General features: G+C 33.7%; 1 protein-coding gene across 4 annotated transcripts in view; it reads right to left on the bottom strand.

The window, feature by feature from the left end:
* The window catches only part of LOC142228526 (phospholipid-transporting ATPase IF), a 118,992-nt gene that overhangs the window by 20,269 nt on the left and 73,150 nt on the right, over positions 1–25,573 (bottom strand). The gene's annotated exons all lie outside the window — the stretch shown is intronic.

The raw sequence follows: 25,573 nt of genomic DNA, 5'->3' as shown, positions 1-25,573 counted from the left end.
AATCACGTGAGTCGTGAACAAAATCCAAAGCAACTCTCGCGAATGTGCGTGAATGGGACTAAAATAAATTTGTCGTGTGTGAGAAATAAAATCGATTCGTGAATAAAATTTGAAAGTAGTTCGTGCGTGAGCGTGCGTCAGTACTGGTTTTCGTTTCGTAAATGTGCGTGAGTGGGATTGGCTACCACACGTATCGTGCGTGAGCGTGCGTGGATATACATTTTCCTTCGTGAATGTGAGTGAGTGAAATTTCAGTCACACGCACACCTTTAATTTGGATCTCTGATTGACCAAATATGAGATAAACTATCAAAATATTTACATTTACTCTGGTGGGTCATTTTCACTGTGACTCACTGTATGTTAGCTTTTTAAAACATAGTGTCAGCATCCTGTATCCCCGATGTTCATTAAAATCCTATATAAATTAACCAATTAAATTCATCCGAATGTCACTCAGGGATGGAAAATGCAGTACTATAGTACTTTTTTCAACACTTTTTCACCCCGGTCAGTACCGTAGTACCCCCGCGAAGGATTTAGTACCTTTTGTGTAGACATTTTTGAGTCGATATCAGATTTATGGTACAATAGCTTTGACAAAATATTTTAATATTTTGAGAAAGTCTTTATCAACCTTATTTGCTAATAGTCTTTTACAAATATGGCAAAACAGACATGTTCATGTGGGAAGAAAATCTCGATTTTGTAAAAGACATAGTCAACAAGTAAGGAAAGTCTAAAGTCGGGCGGGGTCGACTATATTATACCCTGCACCACTTTGTAGATCTAAATTTTCGATACCATATCACATCCGTCAAATGTGTTGGGTGCTATATATAAAGGTTTGTCCCAAATACATACATTTAAATATCACTCGATTTGGACAGAATTTGATAGACTTTTACAAAATCTATAGACTCAAAATTTAAGTTGGCTAATGCACTAGGGTGAAACACAATTTTAGTAAAAAAATATGGGAAACATTTAAATCTGAAGCAATTTTAAGGAAACTTCGCAAAAGTTTATTTATGATTTATCGCTCGATATATATGTATAAGAAGTTTAAGAAAATTAGAGTCATTTTTACAACTTTTCGATTAAGCAGTGGCGATTTAACAAGGAAAATGTTGGTATTTTGACCATTTTTGTCGAAATCAGAAAAACATATATATGGGAGCTATATCTAAATCTGAACCGATTTCAATCAAATTTGGCATACATGACTATATTACTAATTGTACTCCTAGTGCAAAATTTCAACCAAATTGGGCCAAAACTCTGGCTTCTGGGGCCATATAACTCCATATCGGGAGAAAAATATATATGGAAGCTATATCTAAATCTGAACCGATTTCAATCAAATTTGGCACATATGACTATATTACTAATTGTACTCCTTGTGCAAAATTTCAAGCTAATCGGGATATAACTCTGGCTTCTAGGGCCATATAAGTCAATATCGGGCGAAAAATATATATGGAAGCTATATCTAAATCTGAACCGATTTCAATCAAATTTGGCACACATGACTATACTACCAATTGTACTACTTGTACAAAATTTCAAGATAATCGAGATAAAACTCTGGCTTCTGGGTCCATATAAGTGCATATCGGGCGAAAGATATATATGGGAGCTATATTTAAATCTGAATCGATTTCAACCAAATTTGGCACGCATAGCTACAATGCTAAATCTACTCCCTGTGCAAAATTTCAACCAAATTGGGCCAAAACTCTGGCTTTTAGGACCATATTAGTCCATATCGGGCGAAAGATATATATGGGAGCTATATCTAAATCTGAACCGATTTCAATCAAATTTTGCACACTTGACTATACTACTAATTGTACTCCTAGTGCAAAATTTCAACCAAATTCGGCCAAAAATCTGGCTTCTGGGGCCATATAAGTCCATATCGGGCGAAAGATATATATGGGAGGTATATCTAAATCTCAACCGATTTCAATCAAATTTTGCGAACTTGACTATACGACTAAGTATTATGTTTGTACAAAATTTCAAGCAAATCGGTATAAAACTTTGGCTGCTGGGTCCATATTAGTGCATATCGGGCGAAAGATATATATGGGAGCTATATCTAAATCTGAACCGATTTCTTCCAAAATCAATAGGGTTCTATTCTGACCCAAATTAGGAACATGTACCAAATTTGAAGGCGATTGGACTTAAATTGCGACCTAGACTTTGATCACAAAAATGTGTTCACAGACAGACGGACAGACGGACATGGTTATATCGACTCAGGGACCCACCCTGAGCATTATTGCCAAAGACACCATGTGTCTATCTCGTCTCCTTCTGGGTGTTACAAACATATGCACTAACTTATAATACCCTGTTCCACAGTGTGGCGCAGGGTATAAAAACAGGATTTTATTGAACTTCAAGAATGTTTTAGTCGAAAAAATAATGCGATTCTATATTATAGAAAATGTTGTCAAAATTTTATTTCTATATAGAATTTTTGCAAAATTTTATTTTTATAGAAAATTTTGTCAAAATTTTATTTCAATTGAAAATTTTGTAAACATTTTATTTCTATAGGAATTTTTTGCAAAATTTTATTTCTATAGAAAAAATTTTGCAAATTTTTTTTCTGTAGATTTTTTTTTTGCAAAATTTTGTTTCTATAGAAAATGTTTGCAAATTTTTGTTTCTATAGAAAATTTTTGAAAATTTTTATTTATATAGAAAATTTTGTCAAAATTTTATTTTATTTAAAATTCAGTCTCTTGACAATAATCTTCCAGTGAAATTTTTGTTGAAATTTAGTAAAAAGTACCTTTCCGCTCAAAAAATACCTTTTTTGTACTTTCTTAAAAATTTTATTTTCCATCCCTGATGTCACTACGGTATAATGTATCATGTAGTAGACTGGAACCAACTCTGCTACCGTATTCTGAAAATTTTCAATTACCACAAATCATAACTGAATGTGAATAAATCGTTGAGCTAAATTTCTCCAAAAAATCGCAACACACATCTGATTTTGCCAATCATTGTAAATTTATCACAACTGTTTTGTATCATTTTGGTAATAAAAGAAATATACTCGTTCATATCTTGGATTCATTCATTCAATACTATCGTGTGAGATTTCTGTTCCTCAGTTTATATCTTCAAGTCTCAATTAAGATTTTATTTTCTTTTAAATGTCAACGATAAAACTTTTTGCCCAACCCCAGTGTTTGAAAAATATTTTGTGACTCTCCCTTCTTTACGGTTCATAGGCAATTGTTTTTACTATACTGTGAATTACTCACGGTCAAGGTTAATAGAGAAATCTTCACATTTGGTTCAATGAATGAGTTTCACGAACTTGAGGTTTCTGCTTCCTCAAAAAAAAAAACTTATACAAAAATAACTAAAACTAAAAAAAATATTTTACATTTATGTGCAAATTTAATTAGAATGCGAAGAAATAAATTCAAAAAAGACTAAAATCCTCCTGTTATCTCAGATTTTTAAAGTGGTGATGTGAAGTAGGTATTCGCATTGTTTAAGCATTTCTAGTGGACGTTTATTGACACTTAGTTTTCATTTGCTACTGCTCTTCAGAAATGATGCAGTTCCATATATGTATAGGAATCATCGCACAGTGGGCCTAAAAAGGTTAAACAACATTTCAAAATAATAAATGTATTATTTGGAATGTTAAAAGGAATGCAAATAACCAGTAAACCAATAACCAGTAAGTCAATAGGTGGTTTGGATCCCAAATTATGATCTGGTGTAATGCAAGTTCGGATCATCTGCAATGAATTTTAAATGGGCTTGTCCTGGGGCGGAAGTATTTCGTTTTCGTATCCTTGCATTCCCAGCAAAAAAAAAGCGTCAACACTTCGTCGTCGAAGTGGTGCCAAATTGACGCAGAAGCGATGAATTTCACATGTCATAGGACGGATGTCCACCATTTCAACAGCCGCTGCACTGAATTTCTATCACTTCTTAAGGTGTGAGGCGGATTCAGTGTTTTGGAAGTTAATTAACCCTTTCGACCCTAAAGTTGCCTGTGGGCAACTTTTTGTGTTTTGAGACTCACTGTCAGCGTTGTTTTTGTTTTTGTTCATAAAACTGTAACGATATCGAAAGCTACAAGTGTTTCCTTCAAGTTGAATGAAAAATCAGCTAATTTGGTTGTCAATTAGCAAAAAAAAATTCATTAATACGCACGTACCTCAAGAAAAAAATATTTGCGAATTAAAAAAGAGGTTTTTATACATGTGACTTTTTTCAAAAATTACAACTAAAATGTTTAAAGTTTTTATTAAATCTATTGTAGTACATGTCAAATAAAATATTTCTGGAAGTCAAATCTTAGAATTGCGAAAAAACAACAGATGAGAAATTTTTAAAATTGAAAAGTTGCCTGTGGGCAACATTAGGCAATTGTGGTAGTAAAATTACATATTTTTGAACATAAGGCCTGGAGAAAAAAGGTTTGAAAAACAATGATTTTGAAAAAATTTTGAACTTCAATTGGGATGTCCCAGTGACGAGAAATGCGGCGATGATGTGGAAAACATATCTGCAGTGCAGTGGGGAATTTGGAAGGAATCGTAAAAAGGGAGGAAGCCACTTCTTGGCAACATACTAGTGGATTAGCACGAATATTGACGCTTTATAATACTTTGGTTTTTTACACCGCCAGTTAAATTGACATGGGTTAAAAACAAACAAAAAAAAACAAAACATTTTCGTGAGTCACGCGAAGCCGTGAATGAAATTTAAACGAAATCTCGTGAATATGCGTGAACGGGATTAAAGAAAAATGTGTGGCGCGTGAGCGTTAGTTAAAATCAAATTGTGTTCGTGATTGTGAGTCAGTAAACTTTCTCCGAAAACACGCTCCCGATAAAAATTTACTTTCACGATCCAACCCACCCTCACGATCCAACTCAATAGCGTGAATCACGAGAAATTTCGTTAATTACCAGAATTTTATTGAGCCACGAAAATTGTCGTGTTGCGAAAATATTCGTGACTCACGAGATTTGTCGTGAATTACGAAAATTGTCGTGAATCGTGCGAAAGCGTGAGACATAAACGTTGTTCATGTGTGATCGTGCGCGAGTATGACTTTTCATTTCGTGAATTAATTTCGTGACCGTGAATTCCTACCCACATGGCGTGCGTGAGTACAAATATTTCTTCGTGAATGTGTTTGAGCGTGATTGAAATTCCACTCACGCGCGCATCTAAGTATATATTTACTGTAAAATAACAAAAAACTTAACAAAAATCCAATAAAACGTAATACGTCTATCAATGCAAAACAAACTATTTTGTAGTCACAATTGCCCAAAGTTGCCCACAGGCAACATTCTCTACCGCCTAAACGAATGGGCGTGGCGACCCGAAATTTTGGCTAGACGGGTCAGGGTCGAAAGGGTTAAGAAATTTTGTGATATTTTGACAAATAAACAATTTTTAAAATTTTGTATGATTTTTAATGCATTCTAACGCTTGTCTGCACGGATGAAAAAGACTGTTTTTGATATGTTTGGCTATAAACATTATATGTTTGGAACACAAATTTTTAAACACAATATTTTTGAGTGCACGCATATAATGTTAGAACATATTATGTTTGGGACATAAAATGTTTGTAAATATAATATGCTTGGATGCAAACATATATTAATTTAGAAATAGCCTATAAACATATATGTGTTTAGTAGCTTGGAGCGCTATTTAACAGGGAGCGATATTGAATTAAGTTGGTGGTTGTTGCTTGTTATTACAAAATTAACATTTTATTTTTCCTTGGGCAATTGATCAGCTACTTCTTTGATCCTTACAAACTGTGTGGTCCGCTGTTCGAATCCCCGTCCGGCAAAAGGTAAAATTAAAATAAAAAAAATCATACAATTGAATAATTTCTTCTACAATGTTTGTATTACAGAAAAAGGTGCTAAGAACTAAAAAATCTCGTGGAAGTGAGAAAGATGTGGGGGAATATACAATTGGGCAGAAACAAAATTTTGAGCATTCAGGTCGAAAACCTATGTTGTTAGCACCTATATTACCTGTTTATTTTCATAATTCATTATGATTGTAAATATATAAATAAATAAATAAAATTTTGAGCACAATATTGTTTGGGAGAATTTTTTTAAGCATATAATATTTTTGGGTGCAAAATGCTTCCAAACATATTATATGTTCACATAATAACATATTGTTTTTTGGAAGACAACATTATTGAATTTGGATGCAAAAATACAAAATGTTTGGAACTTAGACTAACCAAACATATATTGTTTAGACCAATATGCTTTCAAACATATTATATATTGGAAGAGATCAAACATATAAATGTTTGGGCAATACCCAAAAATATATATGCTTGAAGCAAAATATGTTTGGGAGTATATGTTACAGAAGCGATTTTTTGTGAGCGTGTGGAACGTGTGTCATCAAATATTTTCAAAAACTCGCAATTTTTCTAGAAAGAATTTTGCATTTTTTTCGGCAAAATTTAAATACTTTGTACAATTTTATTAATTCTTAATCTGTTTTTAACCTATTTGAAATGAAAAAATATAAACTTCCCATTAAAAATATGAAAAAGCGAGTTATAACAAGTATATACGGCCGTAAGTTCGGCCAGGCCGAAGCTTATGTACCCTCCACCATGGATTGCGTAGAAACTTCTACTGAAAACTGTCATCCACAATCGAATTACTCGGGTTGCGGTAACACTTGCCGATGGCAAGGTATCTTGAAACTTCCTAACACCGTCTTCTAAATTACAAGGTAGTCTATACGTAGTATATATTAAACTTAAAAAAACCGATGTATATACGTATTTAATATAATTAAGTTTAAAGTTTCTATAGAAATAAAATTTTGACAAATTTTGCTATAGAAATAAAATTTTGACAAAATTTTCTATAGAAATAAAATGTTTACAAAATTTTCTATAGAAATAAAATGTTGACAACATTTTCTATAGAAAAAAATTTTGACAAAATTTTCTATAGAAATAACATTTTGACAATGTTTTCCATAAAAATAAAATTTTGGTAGATTATTTTTGGCTCGAGTGGCAACCATGAATATGAACCGATATGGACCAATTTTGGCATGGATATTAGCGGCCTTATACTAACACCACGTTGAAAATTTCAACCGGATCGGATGAATTTTGCTCCTCCAAGAGGCTCCGGAGATCAAATCTGGGGTACGTCTTATATGGGGCTATATATAATTATGGACCGATATGGACCAATTCTTGCGTATTTGTTAGAGACCACATTCTAACACCATGTTCCAAATTTCTACCGGATCGGATGAATTTTGCTCCTCCAAGAGGCTCCGGAGGACAAATCTGGGAATCGATTTATATGGGGGCTATATATACTTATGGACCGATATGGACCAATTTTTGCATGATCATTAGAGAACATATACCAACACCATGTACCAAATTTCAGCCGGATCGGATGAAATTTGCTTCTCTTACACGCTCCGCAAGCCAAATTGGGGGATCGGTTTATATGGGGGCTATATATAATTATGGACCGATGTGGACCAATTTTTGCATGGTTGTTAGAGACCATATACTAACACCAAATTTGGGGGTCCGTTTATATGGGGGCTATACGTAAAAGTGGACCGATATGGCCCATTTGCAATACCTTCCGACCTACATCAATAACAACTACTTGTGCCAAGTTTCAAGTCGATAGCTTTTTTCGTTCGGAAGTTAGCGTGATTTCAACAGACGGACATGCTCAGATCGACTCAGAATTTCACCACGACCCAGAATATATATACTTGATGGGGTCATACAATTGCCCAAAGTTGCCCACAGGCAACATTCTCTACCGCCTAAACGAATGGGCGTGGCGACCCGAAATTTTGGCTAGACGGGTCAGGGTCGAAAGGGTTAAGAAATTTTGTGATATTTTGACAAATAAACAATTTTTAAAATTTTGTATGATTTTTAATGCATTCTAACGCTTGTCTGCACGGATGAAAAAGACTGTTTTTGATATGTTTGGCTATAAACATTATATGTTTGGAACACAAATTTTTAAACACAATATTTTTGAGTGCACGCATATAATGTTAGAACATATTATGTTTGGGACATAAAATGTTTGTAAATATAATATGCTTGGATGCAAACATATATTAATTTAGAAATAGCCTATAAACATATATGTGTTTAGTAGCTTGGAGCGCTATTTAACAGGGAGCGATATTGAATTAAGTTGGTGGTTGTTGCTTGTTATTACAAAATTAACATTTTATTTTTCCTTGGGCAATTGATCAGCTACTTCTTTGATCCTTACAAACTGTGTGGTCCGCTGTTCGAATCCCCGTCCGGCAAAAGGTAAAATTAAAATAAAAAAAATCATACAATTGAATAATTTCTTCTACAATGTTTGTATTACAGAAAAAGGTGCTAAGAACTAAAAAATCTCGTGGAAGTGAGAAAGATGTGGGGGAATATACAATTGGGCAGAAACAAAATTTTGAGCATTCAGGTCGAAAACCTATGTTGTTAGCACCTATATTACCTGTTTATTTTCATAATTCATTATGATTGTAAATATATAAATAAATAAATAAAATTTTGAGCACAATATTGTTTGGGAGAATTTTTTTAAGCATATAATATTTTTGGGTGCAAAATGCTTCCAAACATATTATATGTTCACATAATAACATATTGTTTTTTGGAAGACAACATTATTGAATTTGGATGCAAAAATACAAAATGTTTGGAACTTAGACTAACCAAACATATATTGTTTAGACCAATATGCTTTCAAACATATTATATATTGGAAGAGATCAAACATATAAATGTTTGGGCAATACCCAAAAATATATATGCTTGAAGCAAAATATGTTTGGGAGTATATGTTACAGAAGCGATTTTTTGTGAGCGTGTGGAACGTGTGTCATCAAATATTTTCAAAAACTCGCAATTTTTCTAGAAAGAATTTTGCATTTTTTTCGGCAAAATTTAAATACTTTGTACAATTTTATTAATTCTTAATCTGTTTTTAACCTATTTGAAATGAAAAAATATAAACTTCCCATTAAAAATATGATAAAGCGAGTTATAACAAGTATATACGGCCGTAAGTTCGGCCAGGCCGAAGCTTATGTACCCTCCACCATGGATTGCGTAGAAACTTCTACTGAAAACTGTCATCCACAATCGAATTACTCGGGTTGCGGTAACACTTGCCGATGGCAAGGTATCTTGAAACTTCCTAACACCGTCTTCTAAATTACAAGGTAGTCTATACGTAGTATATATTAAACTTAAAAAAACCGATGTATATACGTATTTAATATAATTAAGTTTAAAGTTTCTATAGAAATAAAATTTTGACAAATTTTGCTATAGAAATAAAATTTTGACAAAATTTTCTATAGAAATAAAATGTTTACAAAATTTTCTATAGAAATAAAATGTTGACAACATTTTCTATAGAAAAAAATTTTGACAAAATTTTCTATAGAAATAACATTTTGACAATGTTTTCCATAAAAATAAAATTTTGGTAGATTATTTTTGGCTCGAGTGGCAACCATGAATATGAACCGATATGGACCAATTTTGGCATGGATATTAGCGGCCTTATACTAACACCACGTTGAAAATTTCAACCGGATCGGATGAATTTTGCTCCTCCAAGAGGCTCCGGAGATCAAATCTGGGGTACGTCTTATATGGGGCTATATATAATTATGGTCCGATATGGACCAATTCTTGCGTATTTGTTAGAGACCACATTCTAACACCATGTTCCAAATTTCTACCGGATCGGATGAATTTTGCTCCTCCAAGAGGCTCCGGAGGACAAATCTGGGAATCGATTTATATGGGGGCTATATATACTTATGGACCGATATGGACCAATTTTTGCATGATCATTAGAGAACATATACCAACACCATGTACCAAATTTCAGCCGGATCGGATGAAATTTGCTTCTCTTACACGCTCCGCAAGCCAAATTGGGGGATCGGTTTATATGGGGGCTATATATAATTATGGACCGATGTGGACCAATTTTTGCATGGTTGTTAGAGACCATATACTAACACCAAATTTGGGGGTCCGTTTATATGGGGGCTATACGTAAAAGTGGACCGATATGGCCCATTTGCAATACCTTCCGACCTACATCAATAACAACTACTTGTGCCAAGTTTCAAGTCGATAGCTTTTTTCGTTCGGAAGTTAGCGTGATTTCAACAGACGGACATGCTCAGATCGACTCAGAATTTCACCACGACCCAGAATATATATACTTGATGGGGTCATAGAGCAATATTTCGATGTGTTACGAACAGAATGACCAAGTTAATATACCCCCATCCTATGGTGGAGGGTATAAAAAAATTGACTCAAATGAACTTCCAGTGCAGTTACAATAAAGATGGCATTTTTGGAAGTTCCTTTAAAGTTGTGCCTTGAGTATAACTTCCAAATTGTTTGTTTGGGTTGCTTTCTATTCCTACTTCGACCGAATACCAAAAAGTTTTTCAGCGGTGGATTATCCCACCTCAGTAATGCTCTTGGCATTTCTGTGTGTTTCAAAGCTTCTCTAAGTGGTTTCACTGCAATGTGGGACGCCCTTCGGACTCGGCCATAAAAAGGATGTCCCTTGTCATTGAGCTTAACAAGGAATCGGGCAGCACTCAGTGATAAGAGAGAAGTTAACCAATGTGGTATGACAATGGACTTAAGAGTCTAAGTGAGCCTGATACATCGGGCTGCCACCTAACCTTGTCCTTGAAAGTTCATTTGATTGAAGCAATTAAAAACAAGTATATACATCCGAAAGTTTGGCCAGGCCGAATCTTATGTGCGCATCCACAATGTTTTGCGTAGAAAGTTATACCAAAGACTGTCATCCACAATATGGGGATCGGTTTATATGAGGGTTATATATAATTATAGACCGATATGAACTAATGTTTGTATGGTTGTTAGACGGCATATACTAACATCGCACATCAAATTTCAAACGGAGGAGCAGATGAAATTTGATCTCCTGGTACTCTAAAAAATCTCTTTATTTTGAAAAGATCGACCCCCAGATTTCCAGGATTTTGGTATTGATTTCGAGTCAAAGATGCGGCTTCTTTAAAACAAAGACTTTTTTGCGACCTGTCTGGCTTTAAATCTATGATAAATAAAATTTATCTAAATTTCATTCTCTTTTTGTGGTATATTAATAAAGCCATTCACGTACAAATACCAGTTTAAATATAGAAATTATAACAGATACTTAAAAATAAAAAAATATTTTCTTATTTCCAAAAACATTTTAAACCGATGATCCTCACAATAAATCTTAGCCTATATTTGAAGCGTTTTTATCTTAAATCTAAAAATTCAATATTTCAGTTAATTTAAGGACGATTTCTTTAAGTCAAAAATGCGTTTCTTTAATTTAAGGAAAATTTACTGTAGTTCAAAGACAAAAATGTTTTTTTTTTTGTTATTTAAGGAAAATTTACTTTAGTACAAAGACATGCGAATTTAACCCAAATTTACAAAATTTGTGTCCTAAATTTAATGAAAAAAATTTGAAGCAAAGATTATAAACTTTATTTTAATTAAAATTTCATTTTTTTAATGATAATATATAATATTTGTTGGAAATTGCGCATCCTAAGAAAAAGCATGTCCGGTTTTAAAGATTTTGGTTTTTTTTATGGAAGCTCTATATAAAACAAGTAAGGAAAGTCTAAAGTCGGGCGGGACCGACTATATTATACCCTGCACCACTTTGTAGATCTAAATTTTCGATACCATATCACATCCGTCAAATGTGTTGGGTGCTATATAAAGGTTCGTCCCAAATACATACATTTAAATATCACTTGATTTGGACAGAATTTGATAGACTTTTACAAAATCTATAGACTCAAAATTTAAGTTGGCTAATGCACTAGGGTGGAACACAATTTTAGTAAAAAACAAGTAAGGAAAGTCTAAAGTCGGGCGGGAGCTATATCTAAATCTTAACCGATTTCAACCAAATTTGGCAGGCATAGCTACAATGCTAATTCTACTCCATGTGAAAAATTTGAACTAAATCGGAACAAAAAATTGGCCTCTGTGGTCATATGAGTGTAAATCGGGCAAAAGCTATATATGGGAGCTATATATAAATCTGAACCGATTTCAATAAAATTTGGCACGCATAGCTAGAATGCTAAATCTACTCCCTGTACAAAATTTCAACCAAATTGGGCCAAAACTCGGGCTTCTGGGGCCATATAAGTCCATATCGGGCGAAAAATATATATGGAAGCTATATCTAAACCTGAACCGATTTCAATCAAATTTTGCACACTTGACTATACTACTAATTGTACACCTAGCGCAAAATTTCAACCAAATTCGGCCAAAACTCGGGCTTCTGGGGCCATATAAGTCCATATCGGGCGAAAAATATATATGGAAGCTATATCTAAATCTGAACCGATTTCAATCAAATTTTGCACACTTGACTTTACGACTAAGTGTTATGCTAATACAAAATTTCAAGCAAATCGGTATAAAACTCTGGCTGCTGGGTCCATATTAGTGCATATCGGGCGAAAGATATATATGGAAGCTATATCTAAATCTGAATCGATTTGAACCAAATTTGGCACACATAGATACAATGCTAAATCTACTCCCTGTGCAAAATTTCAACTAAATCGGAGTTAAAAATTGGCCTCTGTGGTCATATGAGTGTAAATCGGGCGAAAGCTATATATGGGAGCTATATATAAATCTGAACCGATTTCAATCAAATTTGGCACGCATAGCTAGAATACTAAATCTACTCCCTGTGCAAAATTTCAACCAAATTGGGTCAAAACTCTAGCTTTTAGGACCATATTAGTCCATATCGGGCGAAAGATATATATGGGAGCTATATCTAAATCTAAACCGATTTCAATCAAATTTTGCACACTTGACTATACTACTAATTGTACTCCTAGTGCAAAATTTCAACCAAATTCGGCCAAAAATCTGGCTTCTGGGGCCATATAAGTCCATATCGGGCGAAAGATATATATGGGAGCTATATCTAAATCTGAACCGATTTCAATCAAATTTTGCACACTTGACTATACGACTAAGTGTTATGCTAATACAAAATTTCAAGCAAATCGGTATAAAACTCTGGCTGCTGGGTCCATATTAGTGCATATCGGGCGAAAGATATATATGGGAGCTATATCTAAATCTGAACCGATTTCAATAAAATTTGGCACACTTGACTATAGTACTAATTGTTCTTCTTGTGCAAAATTTTAAGCAAATTAGGGTAAAACTCTGGCTTCTGGGGCCATATAAGTGCATATCGGGCGAAATATATATATGGGAGCTATATCTAAATCTGAACCGATTTCTTCCAAAATCAATAGGGATCTATTCTGAGCCAAAACACATACTTGTACCAAATTTGAAGTCGATTGGACTAAAACTGCGACCTAGACTTTGATTACAAAAATGTGTTCACGGACAGACGGACAGACGGACAGACGGACATCGCTATATCGACTCAGGAACCCACCCTGAGCATTTTTGCCAAAGACACCATGTGTCTATCTCGTCTCCTTCTGGGTGTTGCAAACATATGCACTAACTTATAATACCCTGTTCCACAGTGTGGAGCAGGGTATAATTAAATATTTGAATTCTATGACAAAACAAGAAATGTTAACCAAGTTATTTAAAACTAAATGAACAAAGTGAAAATACTGTACAGTAAAGTAAAGTCCCTACAAAGGATACCTTTAAGATACAACTCACTTATAAACTGGAGATTTGCGTACTTAATTTTTGGGAAACAAATTTTAATTTCCAAATTCAGACACTACTTCAAGTAGAAATTAGGCTACGTTTCAAGTCCTCTCATATCTTCTATTTTTACACACAAAGATTTTCTTTATTTTAACTACACCGGAAGTTCATTTGAGTCAATTTTTTTATAACTCGTTTTTTCATATTTTTAAGGGAAATTTAAAATTTTATTGTTTCAAATAGGTTAAAAACATATTAAGAATTAATAAAATTGTGCAATTGTTCGACTGTTCACCACTTAGGTGAATTCTAACAAATTAGCATTCTAAAAATAAATTTCGTGTTGTTGCATTACTATGTAACAAAACGAAATAAAAATAAGATTAAGGGACTTGTAAGTTATATGAAAAGATGATGTACAGTGGGAGAAAAGATGATTCAATTTGTAAGATGAAATTTCCCAAATGTTTTCTCCATAAGGAGTTAGCATAAAGGGCCAAAAATTGAGTTATCTCTCCCAGCCAGATCTATACTAAAGGCTGTGGAAAGGTTCATTCGCCCGAACCGAAACATGTACAGTCCAGGCGTGTATAGATTTGTATCTGGCGTTTTCTTTTCAATGGCTCTATTAACCATGTTCCTTAATCTATATCTGTCCATAAAGCTCGAATAATAATTGTATAATTAGATATAATGCATTTGGACGTCAATTGCCTGTTTCGGTATCAGGCTAACATGTAATATAATTGTGCAAATTATTTAAATTTTGCCGAAAAAAAATGCTAAATCATTTCTAGAAAAATTGCGATTTTTTGAAAATATTTGATGTCAAACGTTCCAGACATAACGCTTGTCTGCATTAAAAATCATAAAAAAAAATTTTGAATTATTTATTCGTCAAAAAGTGATTCGTTTTTTCGTTAAAAAGTGATGCAAATTCAGTGCAACGGCTTTTGAAATGTTGGACATCCATCCTATGACAAGCCCATGTTAAATTCATCGCTTCTGCGTCAATTTTTCACCACTTCCGGATCCAAAAAGAACATTTTCACTACTTTTTAGGGGACGCTTTTTTTGGCTGGGTAATTAAAGCCAAGTTGGCTTTACTTAAACAAAATGTCCTTTCATATAAAGATACCAATTTTTAAGCCGAATCACTTCACTTGGTATCAGAGGAATGTATCTTCTATAATAAGTAAAATTTGCATTCTGTTTTCTACAATATGAAATCTTTAGTCTCTTGACAATATTTTTCCAGTGTAGCAAAGACTTATGTACTGATTTATAAACTATTTATAGCTTATGCATGTTACTTTCGGTGAAACTGTATATTAAGTTTTTATGAATATTTCTGTTAAGGTTTAAAAATTCAAATATTTTTTTTTTTTTTTGTATTTAAAATAAATATGGTTATACTGGTATTTTTTGATAATTATTCAAATTTATTCAAAGCAATGGAGAAGATTGGCTACATTACATCGCAATTGAAAAATATAAATTAAATAATTTCGAAATATCAACTCAATTTTTCTTTGCCATGTTTGGTGTGTACACGACCATGACAATGATTTGATTTTGGTTTGAATGCACTATGCTCACCAATTGTATATCTTTAATTTGGGCTAATTTCGGTTGCGTTTATTTTAAATAGAAAACATTATTGTGACAAGCATGTCGTGTTATATAATGGCTGTTAAAATAATCGTGGGCATGGACATGAAATTAAAATGCAATTTATTTTGGTTCATTGTCATGGGAATCCATTTTTTTATACCTCCACCATAGGATGGGGGGTATATTAACTATGTCATTCCGTTTGTAATACATCGAAATATTGCTCTAAGACCCCATTAAGTATATATAATCTGGGTCGTGGTGAAATTCTGAGTCGATCTAAGCATGTCCGTCCGTCCGTCTGTTGAAATCACGCTAACTTCCAAACGAAACAAGCCATCGACTTGAAACTTAACACACGTAGTTGTTATTGATGTAGGTCGGAGGTATTGCATATGGGCCATATCAAACCACTTTTACGTATAGCCCCCATATAAACCGACGCTCAGATTTGGCTTGCGGAGCCTCTTGGAGGAGCAAAATTCCTCCGATCCGGTTGAAATTTGGTACATGGTGTTAGGTCTCTCACAACCAAATTGGTCCAAATCGGTCCATAATTCTATTGGCTGGTGAAGGCTCTAAGAGAAGCAAATTTCATCCGATCCGACTGAAATTTGGTACATGGTGTAAGTATATGGTCTCTAACAACTACGAAAAAATTGATCCACATCGGTCAATAATTATATATAGCCCCCATATATACCGATCCCCCGATTTGGCTTGCGGAGCGTCTAAGAGCAGCAAATTTCATCCGATCCGTTTGAAATTTGGTACATGGTGTTAGTATATAGTCTCTAATGACCATGCATAAAGTGGTCCACATCGGCCTCAAACACCCATGCAAAAATTGGTCGAACTCGGTCCATAATTATATATAGCCCCCATATAAACCGATCCCCAGACTTGACCTCCGGAGCCCCTTGGAAGAGCAAAATTCATCCGATTCGGTGAAATTTGGTACGTGATTTTAGTATATGGTATCCAATAACTATGCAGGAATTGGTTCATATCAGTCCATAATTATATATAGCCCCCATATAAATCGATTCCCAGATTTGACATCCGGTGCCTTCTGAAGAAGCAAAATTCATCCGATCTGGTGTAAATTTGGTACGTGGTGGTAGTATATTTAACAACCATGCCAAAAGTGATCCATATCAGCCCATAATAATATATAGCGCCCATATAAACCGATCCCGAGATTTGGTTTTGGAGCCTCTTGGAGGAGCAAATTTCATCCAAGTCAGTTGAAACTTGGTACATTGCGCTAATATATGTCCGTTAAAAACCATGCCTAACTAGGTCCATATCGGTCTATAGTTATATATAGCCCTCAGATAAATAGATCCCCAATCACACAAAAATTGGTCCAATTTAGAAAACGATGTTAAGAAGTTTTAAGATACCACAACCCAAGTAATTCGATTGTGGTTGACAGTCTTTCGTAGAAGTTTCTACGCAATCCATGGTGGAGGGTACATAAGATTCGGCCTGGCCGAACTTACCGCCGTATTTACTTTTTTTTTTTTGAGTTGTTAGCCATTTATTTATGTTGGTTTGGGAAATATCGTTAGATTTTTTCAGTGTAAAAATTCACACGATTTTGTCTTTATACTAATGAATGAATGTTGTTTATTAAGAGCCACTTTTAAATTTTAGTTTGCTATATTTGATACTAGAACACAAATTTGGATTTTATCTCTTTTTTCCCTTATCTGTGTTAACGAAACCTTAGATTTTTTAATTAAAACTCGACTTCATGTAGAAATTATGCTCTTTTTTAAGTAAAAAATCGTCTTTAAAATAATGTTTTGAAATATATGTCCTATTTTTTAACACTTTTTTTGTTTTGTAATAAGAATGCAAAATAACAACAAAATTTTAAGTCGTGCATAATTTTATGGACAAAACGACTTCATATTCGTATTTTAATGTCAAAAAATTTTTGGCTCCAGGACAATATTTTTTGTAGTGTAGATTTATCCATAAGAAAATTTGGATATTGAATAAAACTACACATACATTAATCATATATATTTAATCCAAATCGTAAACTCAAAACAAGTTTTATTTGGATACAAATATTTTTACCTTCCCTTAAGCATTTTGGTATTGATTACGACCCTTCTTTGGAATAACGTAAATGTGTATTTATTTAAAACTCTAGGCTCTATTAAATTAAGATTGAAATTTCGTGTTTCGAATTTTCATTCTTTTTTGCGATTATAAAAGAAACTACAAAGTTAAAAATACTTTAATAATTTAAAAAAAAAAAAAAAAAAACTTTAAACTAAAGATGCAAAATCCTCAAAATAAGTATTAGCCTATATTTGACGTTTTTTATGTTTAATCCAAAGAATCAATGTCTCAATGTTAATTTAAAGATTATTTCTTTAAATTGAAAATGTTTTTATGTGATTTAAGAAAAATTCGGCTCACTTTAAAGACATACCATTTTAACGAATGGATACAAATTTCAAAGATTCATGCACTAAATTTAAAGAAGAAAATTTTTAAATCAATGATTATGAACTTTACTTTATTAAAAAATCTTTATTTTAAAGAAATTTGTTCTTAATGTTGTGTAAATTACGTGTCCTAAAATTTAGGTTGCACACATTGTATAACTGAAATTTCAGTATGCAGTTCAGTTACTAAGGTTTCAATCTAGAGTTCAATCACTAGAGTTTCGTCTGCTATTCAATCACTTAATTTACGTCCATTGAGGTTTGAGACCCTCCAGGACACTAAAGCTAATTTGACTCTATTTTAATTTATGATATTATTATGTTTTGAGAAAAATTCCTTGAATTTAAAAGTTTTTCATAATTTGTAAATTTTACCACAAAGGTGTCCATCTTGAACTTCTTTTAATTCCAATTTTTTCTGCAAACTACGAAATTTTCTTTAACAAGCGAAAAATTAACTATACAAGTATAATACATATTCTTGCATGTTTTAAAAAATATTTACTTATTTTTGTGATATCGTCATTTGTACAAAGTTGGTTCCAACGTTTTTGGACTTCCTTTAAAAACACAAATTTTATCAAATACTTCACAGTTAAAAATATGTTCTTCATGCAAAAAAACTTTAAACCAAATATACAAAATATTTCAGGTATTTGAAGGTTGATTTCTTTAAATCAAAAAAAGTTTTTCGTTACCTAAAGGAAAATTTTCCTTATTTCAAAGGCGTACAACTTTAACTGTAGGAAGTTTCAATGAAAACTTTCTTTTAATAAAAATATCATTATTTTAAAGAAATTTGTCCTTAATATTGTGTACATTTGATGTCCTATTTTATATGTGTAAATTTAGAATGCGTAATTTTTAATACCACGTAAATAGTTTCTTCAGTAGTTAGAGTTTCGCTTACACTATTCTAAGAAACAATTTTTAATTTGTTCGTTTTTTCTTCATTTGCTATCATAGTCTTTTAAAATTTGTTAAAGATTTCCCGATTAAATTTCAGGTTCACTTAGTCTATTCAGTCCATTGTGATACCACATTTAACTAAAAGTACCTATTACATATGGACACTTCTAGTTTTAACCACTGAACCTTCTCTATTATTTTCTTTTGTTGAACCAACCAGATTGTTCCAAAAACTTTAACAGACTACTTAAGTTAACGTTTTCCAGGTCCGCCAGCAGTCTAAAGATATATGCCCCGACAATTCGCTTACGCCTTACACAAAATGCAGGACACTCACACAAGAGGTGTTTAATTGATTCCATTTACTCCTCATCATTACAACTCACACAGTAGTCATTATACTTCGCACCAATAGTTTTTGCAAATTCGCCTATCAGGCAGCGACCTGTTATAGCAGATATCAGGAGCGATATCTGACGTCTTGAGAACACTAACATATCTAGTGTGCGGTTTAAGTTTAAATGGGGCCATATTTACTTGGTGTCGTTACAACCCTTGCAATTCTCCCATCGAATATTGGCCATCATAACAGCCTTGTCACGCAGTAAGACCTTGCAGGTTGCCAGAGGCATACCAACAGATTCTAGTTCCCCTGGAATGTAAGGTAGTTCCTAGCCTTGCTAACTCATCTGCTTCTCAGTTTCCCGGTATGTTCCTATGGCCAGGCACCCATATTAGGTGAATATTATACTGCTCAGCCATAACGTTGAAAGATTTGCGGCAGTCGATGGTCGTTTTCGAGTTAAGGAACACAGAGTTCAAGGATTTTATTGCAGGTTGACTGTCTGAGTATATATTAATGTCAATATTTATTGGAACATTACTTCTCAGCCACTTCACCACCTCTCTTATTGCTAATATTTCAACCTGAAAAACACTACAGTGATTAGGCAATCTTTTCGCTATTCGCAGTTCCAGATCTTTAGAATATACTCCGAAACCCACTTGTCCATCCAATTTGGAGCCATCAGAGTAGAAATCTATATATCTTTTATTCCCCGAGGTCTGTGTACACCACGTCTCACTGTTGGGAATTAAAGTTTCAAACTTTTTGTCGAAAAGTGGTTTCGCCAGAGTGTAATCCACTACGTTAGGCACATTTGGCATTATTTTGAGGACCAAACTGTGACCGTATATTTTTTCCAAACACAGCGATAGCTCGCGCAACCGCACAGCCGTTGTTGCAGCTGACTGTTTGGCCAAAATGTCTAAAGGCAATAGATGCAGCATGACATTAAGGGAATCTGTTCCTGTCTTACTGAATGCGCCTGAGATACACAAGCACGCCATACGCTGAACTTTATCTAAACCTGTCGGTTGCTGAAGTGCCGGCCACCAGACTACAACACCATATAGCATTATAGGTTTAACCACTGCCGTGTATAGCCAATGCACAATTTTCGGTTTTAGTCCGCACTTTTTTCCTATTGCCTTTTTGCACGAGTACAAAGCTACCGTGACTTTTCTCGCCCTTTCTTCAATATTAAGCCTAAAGTTCAGCTTCCTGTCAAAAAAAACGCCAAGGTATTTTGCACACTCATCAAAGGGAATTTCAATACCCCCTAAGTAGAGGTGTACGCGTGAGTGAAATTTCACTCACACTCACGCACATTCACGAAGCAAAATGTTTATTCACGCGCGCTCACGCACGATACGAGTAGTAGCCACTCACGCACATTCACGAAATGAAAATCTGTACTCACTCACGTTCACGCATGATTCACGACAATTCACGTGACTCACGACATTTTCCAACCGGTAATGAGCAAAGGTAACAAAATTAATGTGTAGAATATAGTTCGACAGCTAAATTAATTTCAGTTTACATACGAGTAAGAATAAAATCTTGATTTTTCGTGAGCGTGATTTTGCAGAAATTTTATTCACGCACATTCACGAACTGATTTTATTTCTCACGCACGAGATATTTGTTTCAGTCCCATTCACGCACATTCACGAGAGTTGCTTAAGAATTGGTTCACGACTCACGTGATTCACGCGTGAGTCACAGGTGTCACGACAGTTTCGTGTCACGTGCACACCTCAACCCGTAAAGATATGGGCTTAACCGTGGGAGTTTTGCTATATTTGCAGTATGTTACATGACTACTTCTGTCTTTGGAGGATTTAATCCAAGACCATTCTCTTTCGCCCATTTCTCAGTCATCCGGAGAGCTCTCTGTGTAACATCTCTGATTGTGGATGGGAATTTACCCCTGACTGTTAGAGCCACATCGTCTGCGTATGCCACCACTTTTATCCTTACTTTTTCTAGGGAAACCAGAAAGTTGTTTATATCAACATTCCAAAGAAGAGGTGATAGAACTCCTCCTTGGGGAGTGCCTCTGTTAACATACCTTTGTATGTTTGTTTGTCCTAGTGTATTTCAGCTACACGTCTCCTCATTAGAAGTTCAGCTAACAGCCAAATTATACCTGGATCAACATTCAGAGCTCAGATGGACGTTATTGAATGGCCCTTCGATGTCTAGAAACGCCACGATTGTGTATTCATTGACAGATAGTGAGCTTTCAATAAAGCTGACTATTTCATGCAATGCGGTCTCAGTAGACCTGCCCTTCGAGTATGCATGCTGTCGTTTCTTTCATGTAAAGATACCTATTTTCAAATCGAATCACTTAACTATTATCATAGACTTTTGGGCATATAAAAAAACTTTCTATACGAGAAATGCTAAGCAAGATCAGCAGTCATATTTTCGGGCCATGGAATCTCTGAAGTTAATGTTTGTGCTCTAACAACCATGCGAAAATTTGTCCGTATCGGTCAACAATTATATATAGCTTCCACAACCCAAGTACTTCGATTGTGGATGACAGTCTTTAGAAAAACTTTCTCCTCAACCCATGGTGCAGGGTACATAGGTTAGGTTAGGTTATGTGGCAGCCCGATGTATCAGGCTCACTTAGACTATTCAGTCTATTGCGATAACACAGTGGTGAACTTGTCTTTGTGAAGGGTACATAAGATTTGGCCTGGTCAAACTTAGAGCCATATATAATTGTTTTTTTTTTTTCAATTTTCTATTGTGATATACACAAATAATAATAATATACCACTGTGTCACATCACTAGCGTAATAAAATTAGTAATTTATACAGCAATGAGGAATGGAGAAATTTAATTGGTTAAAACAAAAAATTTTGTATATTTGAGTGGTTTCAATAATGGCGTTTTTTTACAACAATCAAATCATACAGTTATATCATTTAATTGATAACAAATTTATAGAAAAACGATTTATTATTAGCTAACCTGTTTAGTTTTTAATTATCAGACACACTCTTTTTTTTAGCATTAGTACAGCACCATTGATAAATAACATTGCTTATCGCTTAAAACAATTAACAAAACGATTTCAAGAATTAGTTTTAAAAAATTAATTTGAATTTCAACTGATGCTTTGTGAGAGGGTATACAAATTTTAATAATAGTCAATATATCACATTAAAACACAACAAAATCTGGAATAAGAAAGGCACCTATTATACTAAAGTAATTTAAGTTGAATAAATTGAATTGAAATAAATTTAATTCAATGATTAAACCACTGGAAGATCGACCGATACACACTATATTCGGAACAAAACATCTCTATATTTCCAATTTCAGGTAAATCGGATAAAAACTACAGTTTCTAGAAGCCCAAGAAATCAAATTGGGTGATCGGTATCTATGGGGGCTGTATCTATGGGGGCTACCGATCGTGACTTGTGTGCATACAAAATTCGAATCTGTGCTAAATTTCAGGGCGATAGCACCATTATTGAGGTATGTAGAGTACACAGAATTTTTTCATGAAAATTTTTCCAATTAAAGCCTTAAATCAGAAAAAAAATTTTGTCTGTGATTACAACAAACAGATAGACTTGATTGAGTTTGAAAAAATATTCAATTAAAAATTTAATTGATTCAACAAATTTGAATTAAAAAACAAGTATATACGGCCGTAAGTTCGGCCAGACCGAAGCTTATGTACCCTCCAACCTCTAACCTAACCTAACCTAACCCTCCACCATGGATTGCGTAGAAACTTCTACTGAAGACTGTCATCCACAATCGAATTACTTGGGTTGCGGTAACACTTGCCGCTGGCAAGGTATCTTAAAACTTCCTAACACCGTCTTCTAAATTAAAAAACAAGTATATACGGCCGTAAGTTCGGCCAGGCCGAAGCTTATCTACCCTCCATCACGGATTGCGTAGAAACTTCTTCTAAACACTGCCATCCAGAATCGAATTACTTAAGTTGCGGTTAACGCTTGCCGATGGCAAGGTATCTTAAAACCTCCTAACACCATCTTCTAAATTGTATGTAAGTCCATACGTGGTATATATTAAATCAAAAAAGATCGATCCAATACGTATATAATTCAGTTTGACAAAGTAGACATAAAATTTTGACAAAATTTTCTACAGAAAAAAAATTTAAAAAAATTTTCTATAGAAATAAAATTTTCACAAAATTTTCTATAGAAATAAAAATTTTGACAAAATTTTCTATAGAAAGAAAATTTTGACAAAAATTTCTACAGAAATAAAATTTTAACAAAATTTTCTATAGAAATAAACTTTTGACAAAATTTTCTATAGAAATAAAATCTTGGTAGATTATTTTTGGCTCAAGTGGCAACCATGATTATGAACCGAATAAAATTTGAATAAAATTTTCTATAGAAATAAAATGTTGACAAAATTTTCTATAGAAATAAAATTTTGACAAAATTTTCTATAGAAATAAAATTTTGACAATGATGAAAATTTTATTATGAACCGAATAAAATTTTAACAAATTTTTCTCTAGAAATAAAATTTTGGTAGATTATTTTTGGCTCGAGTGGCAACCATGAATATGAACCGATATGGACCAATTTTTGTGTGATTGGGGATCGGCTATATATAACTATAGACCGATACGGACCAATTTTGGCATGGATATTAGCGGCCTTATACTAACACCACGTTGCAAATTTCAACCGGATCGGATGAATTTTGCTCCTCCAAGAGGCTCCGGAGATCAAATCTGGGGAACGGTTTATATGGGGCTATATATAATTATGGACCAATATGGACCAATTCTTGCGTGTTTGTTATAGACCACATTCTAACACCATGTTCCAAATTTCTACAGGATCGGATGAATTTTGTTCCTCCAAGAGGCTCCGGAGGACAAATCTGGGAATCGATTTATATGGGGGCTATATATAATTATGGACCGATATGGACCAATTTTTGCATGGTCATTAGAGAACATATACCAATACCATGTACCAAATTTCAGCCGGATCGGATGAAATTTTCGTTTCTTAGAGGCTCCGCAAGCCAAATCGGGGGATCGGTTTATATGGGGACTATATGTAATTATGGACCGATGTGGACCAATTTTTACATGGTTGTTAGAGACCATATACTAACACCATGTACCAAATTTCAACCGGATCGGATGAAATTTGCTTCTCTTAGAGCAATCGCAAGCCAAATTTGGGGGTCCGATTATATGGGGGCTATACGTAAAAATGGACCGATATGGCCCATTTGCAATACCATCCGACCTACATCAATAACAACTACTTGTGCCAAGATTCAAGTCGATAGCTTGTTTCTTTCGGAAGTTGGCGTGATTTCAACAGACGGACGGACGGACGGAATGACAATATTTCGATGTGTTACAAACGGAATGACAAAGTTAATATACCCCCATCCTATGGGTATAATAAATTGGATCAATTAATTTCGTGATTAAATCAGAAAATTTTTTTTTGTGTGTGTGATTACAACAAACAGATAGACGGCCAGACGGACATAAGTATATCATATTAGAATTTCTCCCTGATCAAGAATAAATATACTTTATATAATCGGAATACGATATGCGTTACACTGAAAAAATATTGTCGTGAGCCCAACGATTTCATGTCCTTAAAATACGAATGCGAATTTTGCTTAGCATGAAAGATGCGTTTTTCTGATATAAAGTTTTTTCCTTATGGAAAAGACAATAAACTTTTCAACGAAGTCAGTTTGTCCTTATAGTTAGGTGATTCGACTTAAAAATGGTATCTTCACATGAAAGAAAATTTTCTTTGTCTAAAGTCAAATTGACTTTAATAATTTAGAAATATTCTTCAAAGTTAATTAAATAGTTTTTAACCCTTAAATGAGCACTGTATCTTTTAAGATACAACTAGAAAAAATTTTAACGTCTTAAAATGTTGACCGAATTCTACGAAATCAAATCTGTTGCATTTGAGTCACCATAATACTGTTTAAAAAAATATATTTTTTCGGAAAATCTATAATAGTGTAATCTGAAACCAAAAGCCCGAAAATTCAAAAACCTATTAATTCGAGAATAATTAATATTTACCAATGATAAAAGTAATGTTGGTAAAAAACAATTTGCAAACAATTCGCACTATATCTTTTAAGATACAATCACTATTTTTCAAAACAATACAAAAACTAGAAAAAAATGTGGTATGCCGATGTTTCTTTTTACCACCTTGTTTGTATTTTTTCGGAGGAATCGGTATTCTTGTGCGTTTAAGGGTTAAATTTGTTGAATTTTTGCATTTTGACTACAATGCAAAAATTCGTTCAAAATTAGGACACACTTTATTTTAAAGACGATTTTTACTTGAAACATAGCATAATCTCTACTTCAAGTCGAGTCTGAATTTGAAAA

The sequence above is a fragment of the Haematobia irritans genome, chromosome 3, assembly GCF_050003625.1.
Source record: "Haematobia irritans isolate KBUSLIRL chromosome 3, ASM5000362v1, whole genome shotgun sequence".
Taxonomy (NCBI): Eukaryota; Metazoa; Arthropoda; class Insecta; order Diptera; family Muscidae; genus Haematobia; species Haematobia irritans.
This window is presented reverse-complemented; position numbering and strand designations above follow the sequence as displayed.